The 12,068-nt window shown below is 48.0% G+C and overlaps 1 pseudogene; it reads right to left on the bottom strand.

Moving 5' to 3' along the window:
* LOC123080596 (probable serine/threonine-protein kinase PBL7) overlaps positions 1 to 10,758 on the bottom strand; it is a 24,456-nt pseudogene extending 13,698 nt beyond the window's left edge.
* Between the last annotated feature and the right edge of the window lie 1,310 nt (positions 10,759 to 12,068).

The following is a 12,068-nucleotide window of genomic DNA, read 5'->3' as shown; positions in this document are numbered from 1 at the left end:
AACTGGACCTTTGTTTTGTCGGAGGGGGCGACGGGAGAGGGGGTGGGCCAGTTGCATGTCTGACACTAGGCGCCGCACCTGACCGCAACTGCATGTCCCCGAACATAGTTGCAACTGGACCTTTGTTTTGCCGGAGGGGGCGGTGGGAGAGGGGGCGGGCCAGTTGCATCTCCGACACTAGTTGCACATACCCCCATGCGCATGTTGGAAATATGCCCTAAAGGCAATAATAAAAGTGTTATTATTATATTTCTTTGTTCATGATAATAGTCTTTTATTCATGCTATAACTGTGTTATCCGGAAATCGTAATACACGTGTGAATACATAGACCACAATATGTCCCTAGTGAGCCTCTAGTTGACTAGCTCGTTGTGATCAACAGATAGTCATGGTTTCCTGGCTATGGACATTGGATGTCGTTGATAACGGGATCACATCATTAGGAGAATGATGTGATGGACAAGACCCAATCCTAAGCATAGCACAAAGGTCGGTTAGTTCGTTTGCTAGAGCTTTTCCAATGTCAAGTATCTCTTCCTTAGACCATGAGATCGTGTAACTCCCAGATACCGTAGGAGTGCTTTGGGTGTACCAAACGTCACAACGTAACTGGGTGACTATAAAGGTGCATTACAGGTATCTCCGAAAGTGTCTGTTGGGTTGACACGGATCAAGACTGGGATTTGTCACTCCGTGTTACGGAGAGGTATCACTGGGCCCACTCGGTAGTGCATCATCATAATGAGCTCAAGGTGGCCAAGTGTCTGGTCACGGGATCATGCATTATGGTACGAGTAAAGTGACTTGCCGGTAACGAGACTGAACGAGGTATTGGGATACCGACGATCGAGTCTCGGGCATGTAACATACCGATTGACAAAGGGAATTGCATACGGGGTTTGATCGAATCCTCGACATCGTGGTTCATCCGATGACAACAATGAGGAGCATGTGGGAGCCAACATGGGTATCCAGATCCCGCTGTTGGTTATTGACCTGAGGTCGTCTCGGTCATGTCTGCATGTCTCCCGAACCCGTAGGGTCTACACACTTAAGGTTCGGTGATGCTAGGGTTATAAGGAAGACAAGTATGTGATTATCGAATGTTGTTCGGAGTCCCGGATGAGATCCCGGACGTCACGAGGAGTTCCGGAATGGTCCGGAGGTAAAGATTTATATAAGGAAAGTGGTTAAACGGACACCGGAAAGTTTCGGTGGCATACCGGTATTGTACCGGGGCCACCGGAAGGGTTCCGGGGGTCCACCGGGTGGGGCCACCCCTCCCGGGGGGGCCACATGGGCTGTGTGGGAGAGGGAGCCAACCCCTAGTCGGCTGGGCGCGCCTCCCCACCTAGGCCCATGCGGCTAGGGCAAGGGGAGGGGAAACCCTAAAGGGGGCGCCCCCCTAGCTTGGGGGGCAAGCCACCCTTTTCCCTCTCCCTTTGGCCGCCGCCCCCCTCTAGGGTTTCCCCTAGAGGGCCGGCCCCCTTGCCCCTCCCCTCCTATATATAGAGGGGTGAGGGGAGGGCTGCAAAAACACAAGCCAAGGCGCAGCCCCTCCCCTCCCCAACACCTCTCCTCCTCCGTACGTGCTTGGCGAAGCTCTATTGGAATACTGCTGCACCAACTGCACCACGCCGTCGTGCTGCCATTGGAGCTGTCTTCCTCATCCTCTCCTTCCTCCTTGCTGGATCAAGACGAAGGAGACGTCGCCCGTACCGTACGTGTGTTGAACGCGGAGGTGTTGTCCGTTCAGCACTTGGTCATCGGTGATCCGAATCACGACGAGTACGACTCCATCATCACCATCCCCTTGAACGCTTCCGCACTCGATCTACAAGTGGTATGTAGATGCAAACTCACTCCCTTGACTCGTTGCTTAGATGAACTCATAGATGGATCTTGGTGAAACCGTAGGAAAAATTTTAATTTTCTGCAACGTTCCCCAACAGTGGCATCATGAGCTAGGTCTACGCGTAGTTCTCTTTGCATGAGTAGAACACAATTTTGTTGTGGGCGTAGATCTTGTCAACTTGCTTGCCACTACTAGTCTTATCTTGCTTCAGCGGTATTGTGGGATGAAGCGGCCCGGACCAACCTTACACGTACGCTTACGTGAGACCGGTTCCACCGATTGACATGCACTAGTTGCATAAGGTGGCTGGCGGGTGTCTGTCTCTCCCACTTTAGTTGGAACGGATTCGATGAAAAGGGTCCTTATGAAGGGTAAATAGAAGTTGACAAAATCACGTTGTGGTTATTCGTAGGTAAGAAAACGTTCTTGCTAGAACCCAATTGCAGCCACGTAAAAGATGCAACAACAATTAGAGGACGTCTAACTTGTTTTTGCAGCGATTGATCATGTGATGTGATATGGCCAGAAGTTGTGATGAATGATGAATGATATATTGTGATGTATGAGATCATGTTCTTGTAATAGGAATCACGACTTGCATGTCGATGAGTATGACAACCGGCAGGAGCCATAGGAGTTGTCTTTATTTTTGTATGACCTGCGTGTCATTGAAGAACGCCATGTAAACTACTTTACTTTATTGCTAAACGCGTTAGTCATAGAAGTAGAAGTAGTCGTTGGCGTGACAACTTCATGAAGACACGATGATGGAGATCATGATGATGGAGATCATGGTGTCATGCCAGTGACAAGATGATCATGGAGCCCCGAAGATGAAGATCAAAGGAGCTATATGATATTGGCCATATCATGTCACTACAACTATATAATTGCATGTGATGTTTATTATGTTTATGCATCTTGTTTACTTAGGACGAGGGTAGTAAATAAGATGATCCCTTACAACAATTTCAAGAAGTGTTCTCCCATAACTGTGCACCGTTGCTAAAGTTCGTCGTTTCGAAGCACCACGTGATGATCGGGTGTGATAGATCCTTACGTTCACATACAACGGGTGTAAGACAGTTTTACACATGCAAAACACTTAGGGTTAACTTGACGAGCCTAGCATGTACAGACATGGCCTCGAAACACGGAGACCGAAAGGTCGAACACGAGTCGTATGGAAGATACGATCAACATGAGAATGTTCACCGACAATGACTAGTCCGTCTCACGTGATGATCGGACACGGCCTAGTCGACTCGGATCGTGTAACACTTAGATGACTAGAGGGATGTCTAATCTGAGTGGGAGTTCATTCAATAATTTGATTAGATGAACTTAATTATCATGAACTTAGTCTAAAACCTTTGCATAATATGTCTTGTAGATCAAATGGCCAACGCTCATGTCAACATGAACTTCAACGCGTTCCTAGAGAAAACCAAGCTGAAAGATGATGGCAGCAACTATACGGACTGGGTTCGGAACCTGAGGATCATCCTCATAGCTGCCAGGAAACAATATGTCCTAGAAGGACCGCTAGGTGACGCTCCCGTCCCAGAGAACCAAGACATTATGAATGCTTGGCAATCTTGTGCTGACGATTACTCCCTCGTTCAGTGTGGCATGCTTTACAGCTTAGAACCGGGGCTCCAAAAGCGTTTTGAGCATCACAGAGCATATGAGATGTTCGAAGAGCTGAAACTAGTTTTCCAAGCTCACGCCTGGGTCGAGAGATATGAAGTCTCCGACAGGTTCTACAGTTGTAAGATGGAGGAAAATAGTTCTGTCAGTGAGCACATACTCAAAATGTCTGGGTTGCACAACCGCCTGTCCCAGCTGGACATTAACCTCCCGGATGAGGCGGTCATTGACAGAATCCTTCAGTCGCTCCCACCAAGCTACAAGAGCTTCATGATGAACTACAATATGCAGGGGATGGTAAAGACCATTCCTGAAGTATTTTCCATGCTGAAGTCAGCAGAGGTTGAAATCAAGAAAGAACATCAAGTGTTGATGGTCAATAAGACCACTAAGTTCAAGAAGGGCAAGGGTAAGAAGAACTTCAAGAAGGACAGCAAGGAGGTTGCCGCGCCCGGTAAGCCAGTTGCCGGGAAGAAGTCAAAGAATGGACCCAAGCCTGAGATTGAGTGCTTTTATTGCAAGGGGAAGGGTCACTGGAAGCGGAACTGCCCCAAATACTTAGCGGATAAGAAGGTCGGCAACACTAAAGGTATATTCGATATACATGTAATTGATGTGTACCTCACCAGTACTCGTAGTAACTCCTGGGTATTTGATACCGGTGCCGTTGCTCATATTTGTAACTCACAGCAGGGGCTGCGGAATAAGCGGAGACTGGCGAAGGACGAGGTGACGATGCGCGTCGGGAATGGTTCCAGAGTCGATGTGATCGCCGTCGGCACGCTACCTCTACATTTACCCACGGGATTAGTTTTGAACCTTAATAATTGTTATTTAGTGCCAAGTTTGAGCATGAACATTGTATCTGGATCTCGTTTAATACGAGATGGCTACTCATTTAAGTCTGAGAATAATGGTTGTTCGATTTATATGAGAGATATGTTTTATGGTCATGCTCCGATGGTCAATGGTTTATTCTTAATGAATCTTGAGCGTAATACTACACATATTCATAGCGTGAATACCAAAAGATGTAAAGTTGATAACGATAGTCCCACATACTTGTGGCACTGCCGCCTTGGTCACATTGGTGTCAAGCGCATGAAGAAGCTCCATGCTGATGGACTGTTAGAGTCTCTCAATTATGAATCATTTGACACATGCGAACCATGCCTCATGGGCAAGATGACCAAGACTCCGTTCTCCGGAACAATGGAGCGAGCAGCCAACTTGCTGGAAATCATACATACCGATGTGTGCGATCCAATGAGTGTTGAGGCTCGTGGAGGATATCGTTATGTTCTCACTCTCACTGATGACTTGAGTAGATATGGGTATGTCTACTTAATGAAACACAAGTCTGAGACCTTTGAAAAGTTCAAGGAATTTCAGAATGAGGTAGAGAATCAACGTGACCGAAAGATAAAATTCCTACGATCAGATCGTGGAGGAGAATACTTAAGTCACGAATTTGGTACACACTTAAGGAAATGTGGAATCGTTTCACAACTCACGCCGCCTGGAACACCTCAGCGTAATGGTGTGTCCGAACGTCGTAATCGCACTCTATTAGATATGGTGCGGTCTATGATGTCTCTTACCGATTTACCACTATCATTTTGGGGATACGCTCTAGAGACAGCTACATTCACTTTAAATAGGGCACCGTCTAAATCCGTTGAGACGACACCGTATGAATTATGGTTTGGGAAGAAACCTAAGCTGTCGTTTCTAAAAGTTTGGGGATGCGATGCTTATGTCAAGAAACTTCAACCTGAAAATCTCAAACCCAAGTCGGAAAAATGCGTCTTCATAGGATACCCTAAGGAAACCATTGGGTATACCTTCTACTTAAGATCCGAGGGCAAGATCTTTGTTGCCAAGAACGGATCCTTTCTGGAAAAAGAGTTTCTCTCGAAAGAAGTAAGTGGGAGGAAAGTAGAACTCGATGAAGTACTACCTCTTGAACCGGAAAGTAGTGCAGCCCAGGAAAATGTTCCTGTGATGCCTACACCAACTGAAGAGGAAAATAATGATGATCAAGGTACTTCGGATCAAGTTGCTACTGAACTTCGTAGGTCCACAAGGACACGTTCCGCACCAGAGTGGTACGGCACCCCTGTCCTGGAAATCATGTTGTTAGACAACGGTGAACCTTCGAACTATGAAGAAGCTATGGCGGGTCCAGATTCCAACAAATGGCTAGAAGACATGAAATCCGAGATAGAATCCATGTATGAAAACAAAGTATGGACTTTGACTGACTTGCCCGATGATCGGCGAGCGATAGAAAACAAATGGATCTTTAAGAAGAAGACGGACGCGGATGGTAATGTTGCCATCTATAAAGCTCGACTTGTCGCTAAGGGTTATCGGCAAGTTCAAGGGATTGACTACGATGAGACTTTCTCTCCCGTAGCGAAGCTTAAGTCCGTCCGAATCATGTTAGCAATTGCCGCATACTATGATTATGAGATATGGCAGATGAACGTCAAAATGGCATTCCTTAATGGTTATCTTAAGGAAGAACTGTATATGATGCAGCCGGAAGGTTTTGTCGATCCTAAGAACGCTAACAAAGTATGCAAGCTCCAGCGATCCATTTATGGGCTGGTGCAAGCATCTCGGAGTTGGAACATTCGCTTTGATGAGATGATCAAAGCATTTGGGTTTATGCAGACTTATGGAGAAGCCTGCGTTTACAAGAAAGTGAGTGGGAGCTCTGTAGCATTTCTCATATTATATGTAGATGACATACTATTGATGGGAAATGATATAGAATTCTTGGACAGCATTAAGGCCTACTTGAATAAGTGTTTTCAATGAAGGACCTTGGAGAAGCTGCTTATATATTAGGCATCAAGATCTATAGAAATAGATCGAGACGCCTCATAGGTCTTTCACAAAGCACATACCTTGATAAAATTTTGAAGAAGTTCAAAATGGATCAGTCCAAGAAGGGGTTCTTGCCTGTATTGCAAGATGTGAGATTGAGCTCGGCTCAATGCCCGACCACGGCAAAAGATATAGAAGAGATGAGTGTCATCCCCTATGCTTCAGCCATAGGATCTATTATGTATGCCATGTTGTGTACCAGACCTGATGTAAACCTTGCCATAAGTTTGGTAGGAAGGTACCAAAGTAATCCCGGCAAGGAACACTGGACATCGGTCAAGAATATCCTGAAGTACCTGAAAAGGACAAAGGACATGTTTCTCGTTTATGGAGGTGACGAAGAGCTCGTCGTAAAGGGTTACGTCGACGCTAGCTTCGACACAGATCTGGATGACTCTAAGTCACAAACCGGATACGTGTATATGTTGAATGGTGGAGCAGTAAGCTGGTGCAGCTGCAAGCAGAGTGTGGTGGCGGGATCTACATGTGAAGCGGAGTACATGGCAGCCTCGGAGGCAGCGCATGAAGCTATTTGGGTGAAGGAGTTCATCACCGACCTAGGAGTCATACCCAATGCGTCGGGGCCGATCAAACTCTTCTGTGACAACACTGGAGCTATTGCCCTTGCCAAGGAGCCCAGGTTTCACAAGAAGACCAGGCACATCAAGCGTCGTTTCAACTCCATCCGTGAAAATGTTCAAGATGGAGACATAGAAATTTGCAAAGTACATACGGATCTGAATGTCGCAGATCCGTTGACTAAACCTCTCTCGCGAGCGAAACATGATCAACACCAGAACTCTATGGGTGTTCGATTCATCACAATGTAACTAGATTATTGACTCTAGTGCAGGTGGGAGACTGTTGGAAATATGCCCTAGAGGCAATAATAAAAGTGTTATTATTATATTTCTTTGTTCATGATAATAGTCTTTTATTCATGCTATAACTGTGTTATCCGGAAATCGTAATACACGTGTGAATACATAGACCACAATATGTCCCTAGTGAGCCTCTAGTTGACTAGCTCGTTGTGATCAACAGATAGTCATGGTTTCCTGGCTATGGACATTGGATGTCGTTGATAACGGGATCACATCATTAGGAGAATGATGTGATGGACAAGACCCAATCCTAAGCATAGCACAAAGGTCGGTTAGTTCATTTGCTAGTGCTTTTCCAATGTCAAGTATCTCTTCCTTAGACCATGAGATCGTGTAACTCCCGGATACCGTAGGAGTGCTTTGGGTGTACCAAACGTCACAACGTAACTGGGTGACTATAAAGGTGCATTACAGGTATCTCCGAAAGTGTCTGTTGGGTTGACACGGATCAAGACTGGGATTTGTCACTCCGTGTTACGGAGAGGTATCACTGGGCCCACTCGGTAGTGCATCATCATAATGAGCTCAAGGTGGCCAAGTGTCTGGTCACGGGATCATGCATTACGGTACAAGTAAAGTGACTTGCCGGTAACGAGACTGAACGAGGTATTGGGATACCGACGATCGAGTCTCGGGCATGTAACATACCGATTGACAAAGGGAATTGCATACGGGGTTTGATCGAATCCTCGACATCGTGGTTCATCCGATGACAACATCGAGGAGCATGTGGGAGCCAACATGGATATCCAGATCCCGCTGTTGGTTATTGACCTGAGGTCGTCTCGGTCATGTCTGCATGCCTCCCGAACCCGTAGGGTCTACACACTTAAGGTTCGGTGACGCTAGGGTTATAAGGAAGACAAGTATGTGATTACCGAATGTTGTTCGGAGTCCCGGATGAGATCCCGGACGTCACGAGGAGTTCCGAAATGGTCCGGAGGTAAAGATTTATATAAGGAAAGTGGTTAAACGGACACCGGAAAGTTTCTGTGGCATACCGGTATTGTACCGGGGCCACCGGAAGGGTTCCGGGGGTCCACCGGGTGGGGCCACCCCTCCCGGGGGGGCCACATGGGCTGTGTGGGAGAGGGAGCCAGCCCCTAGTGGGTTGGGCGCGCCTCCCCACCTAGGCCCATGCGGCTAGGGCAAGGGGAGGGGAAACCCTAAAGGGGGCGCCCCCCTAGCTTGGGGGGCAAGCCACCCTTTTCCCTCTCCCTTTGGCCGCCGCCCCCCTCTAGGGTTTCCCCTAGAGGGCCGGCCCCCTTGCCCCTCTCCTCCTATATATAGAGGGGTGAGGGGAGGGCTGCAAAAACACAAGCCAAGGCGCAGCCCCTCCCCTCCCCAACACCTCTCCTCCTCCGTACGTGCTTGGCGAAGCTCTGTCGGAATACTGCTGCACCAACTGCACCACGCCGTCGTGCTGCCATTGGAGTTGTCTTCCTCATCCTCTCCTTCCTCCTTGCTGGATCAAGACGAAGGAGACGTCGCCCGTACCGTACGTGTGTTGAACGCGGAGGTGTTGTCCGTTCAGCACTTGGTCATCGGTGATCCGAATCACGACGAGTACGACTCCATCATCACCATCCCCTTGAACGCTTCCGCACTCGATCTACAAGTGGTATGTAGATGCAAACTCACTCCCTTGACTCGTTGCTTAGATGAACTCATAGATGGATCTTGGTGAAACCGTAGGAAAAATTTTAATTTTCTGCAACGTTCCCCAACAGCGCAACCACATATGTGTAGTCTGCATGTAATTGCAAGTGACACCACCCGAGCAAAACTAGGGTGTGTGTGGGGCAGGCGGTTGTTTGCTTGGGCAGACCGATATGATGGGTTTATTTTTAACTTTTTCGTTTTCTACTTTCTATTTTTTTTGGTTTTTGTGTTTTTTCCTTTTCTTATTATTAGTGATGTCTAGGATTTTTATTTTAAATAACGCCACTCGACTTGCACACCCATGGACCGCCTAGTCGCACGTACTCTGGCCATGCCCATCCATGTACAACTTAATATATTTATATTTTTATAAAATAGTGCCACTGGTTATGCACGTGCCAGCCACATGTCAATCGTCCACGCACAATTGCATGCTTGTCATTTCTATGCAACCTTTTTTTTTCTCAAAATAGTGTCATCTGACCGCTCACACGTTGATCACACGCAATTGCATGTCCGTCATCCGTGTGTAACTTATTATTTTATTTAAAATATATTTTATTTTCGCACGGATCACCTAAAACTAGTGATATACACTAAGAAAGAAGTAGATGGTCCCAGACTAGGCATATATATGCAACATTAGTCTTGTTCCAAATTACATTTTTGTTGATCAGAGAGTGACCTTCAGTTTTCTACTAACTGCTTCCCCTTTTTTAGCAGTTTTTATGACATGCACCAGGAAGCTCATTTTTAGTTCAACCAAAGATGTTCTCTAATTTATTTTTCCATTTTTTGTGTCAAAATTATGTGCTCAAGTAATACAAACACACTATTTTTTTATGCATTATGTTATGTTTCATGGGGACGCACTCCACGCCTGGCAGCGTTGACACAGACACTGATATATTTTACAAAAAAAAGTAACCAACCAAGCACAGCCCAGCACACTTAAGAAAAATAGGCACCGGAAAAGAAGACAGCCCAGCACGAGACAAGCTTTTGGGAGAAAGCAGCCCACTTAAGAAAAGCCTCGTACACACAGCCCACATGAACGGGAAAATCAATCGATCGACACAGGCCTATACATACGATGCTGATGTCAGTCGACTGAGTCCTAGCTAAACCCGGTGAAAAAAGGATCAGCTAGCTAGGCAGGAAAGGACTGTCACCTGATTGACGCTCCTGAGGTAGCCTTTGTAGAGACTCGCCTCCCGAACGATGCGGAAGCCGTCTTTGAAGCTCCTGGTCGCCGCCGCGAGCTCGTCGAAGGTGAAGGTTCGTGCCGCGGTGCGGCTGCGCAGATCGGCCGAGGGAGGTGCTGCCTTCTTCCTTGCCTCCAGCCCCAGGCAGCTCGCTAGGCTGAAAGCAGCCATTATCCAGCTACTTGCCTGTGCGTGAGACGCCACAGCTAGCACACAGATCGAGCCTCCACGAGAGCGCGGCTAACAACCAAAGAAGAAGAAGCAGATCCAGTAGAGAGGAGAGAGCCGGCGCACCTGGCTTGATCTCTTGCCGTCGAGTTCAGCTCGGATGAACGATGTGAGAGAGCAAGAGAAGCAAAAGGGAAGAGGAGGGTGGCTGCCGAAGACGCTGCAGGAGCACACGGACAGCAGGCTCTACATCATCCGGCGGTGCGTCGTCATGCTGCTCTACGTCGTCTCAGCTTGCTCCTCCGTCCGGCCACCATGTATCTAGGTTAGGTGTGTTGTTTGTTATTGGATCTTGATTGTATCTCGCGTAGGGCCGGCGATTCCCACGCCGCACATGCATGACAACGCCGGTGATGTACTACAAGGCATGGGCAGCTAAAAACTTACTGGCTGTACGTGCGGATTGGGTGGTGCCGTGTGGAGATTCCTTATATCCGTAAAAAGTACAGTTACTCTACGTCTTAGTACAATGTGCTGCGACGACTTTGATGTCGCATGGACTCTGCATGGTCCCCGTATGTATTGTCATCTGTCAAATAGGACTCACACAATTATTTGCTCGTCACTTGTTATACACTGTGTAGCACACGGTGGGTGCTCAAATCGTGGAGCCACGAGCAGCTGCGTCCGTAGGGCTCAAAATAGTTGTTTTGGCCCTTTTTTCGGGGGTGAAATAATATATTACTCAATCAAAACGTCCATACAATCAAACACTGCAAACTTCAATGCCTCTAACGCTATGTAAGGATGTAGACATTGAAGGGCCTGGCATTGTATTGACTCCAATGCCAAATATCCAAGGACATTGGTATTGAGTATCAATGCCAATTTTGTTGTTTGGCTGTACAAAACATTGGTGGTTGGAATCAAACGGGCTACCAATTCCAATTTTGTGTTTGGATGTAAAAAGCGTTGAATTGTGTTTGGTGGCCTGCGCCGCCTAGAGAAGAAGTTCTGTAGTGGCGGCGGAGTCAGGCAAGATCATGCAGCAACTCCCAGTGGACCGGTGGCGGCGCTAAAATGAGCGGCGGCTGCACAGCGAAGAGGACCCGAGCCCTCTTCTTCCTCGTTCCCCCCTAGCTCCCTCTTCATCGTGTTGTCTTCTTCCCCGTGATTTCTCTCCCTCAGATCTCCTACATCCCATCGTCCTATCTCCCTCCAGCAGCATAACCACCATGCCTCTAGGAGGCCCAGTCACGGGGAACTCATAGTCGTGGTCGACCGGCACACCACGCCATGGCCATGGCTGACCGCAGCCGGAGCAATACATCTGGAGAGAGGGGCAATCGGGGAAGGAAGGGACTGGATGATTTACGGGGGCGAGGTGGAGGGTTCTGGTCAAGTCGATGCCGGGGATGGCTGGAGGGTCGCCGGAGAGCGCGTCGCCGCCGGAGGGTCGCCGGAGAGCGTGCCGCCGCCGCCGCCCTGTGCGTTTCCTCGGTCTCCCACATCCTTCGAGTCTTTACTTTCTTTATTTTCTCGTGAGGGAGAGCGAAGGGGTGTCAAATGCATCGAATACAGAGGGCTGGGGCAAAGTATTTGGAACGGGCCGGTCTAGTGTTGGGGAGCAGGTTACGATATCGTGGGCGAATACCTTACCCGAATGCCCAGGGCACCCAAACAGCTGCATTCGGGCCAGGCCAATGCCAAAGCCGAATTCTAGCACCCGATATCTACATCCAAACGG

The sequence above is a fragment of the Triticum aestivum genome, chromosome 1B (genome assembly GCF_018294505.1).
Source record: "Triticum aestivum cultivar Chinese Spring chromosome 1B, IWGSC CS RefSeq v2.1, whole genome shotgun sequence".
NCBI lineage: Eukaryota > Viridiplantae > Streptophyta > Magnoliopsida > Poales > Poaceae > Triticum > Triticum aestivum.
This window is presented reverse-complemented; position numbering and strand designations above follow the sequence as displayed.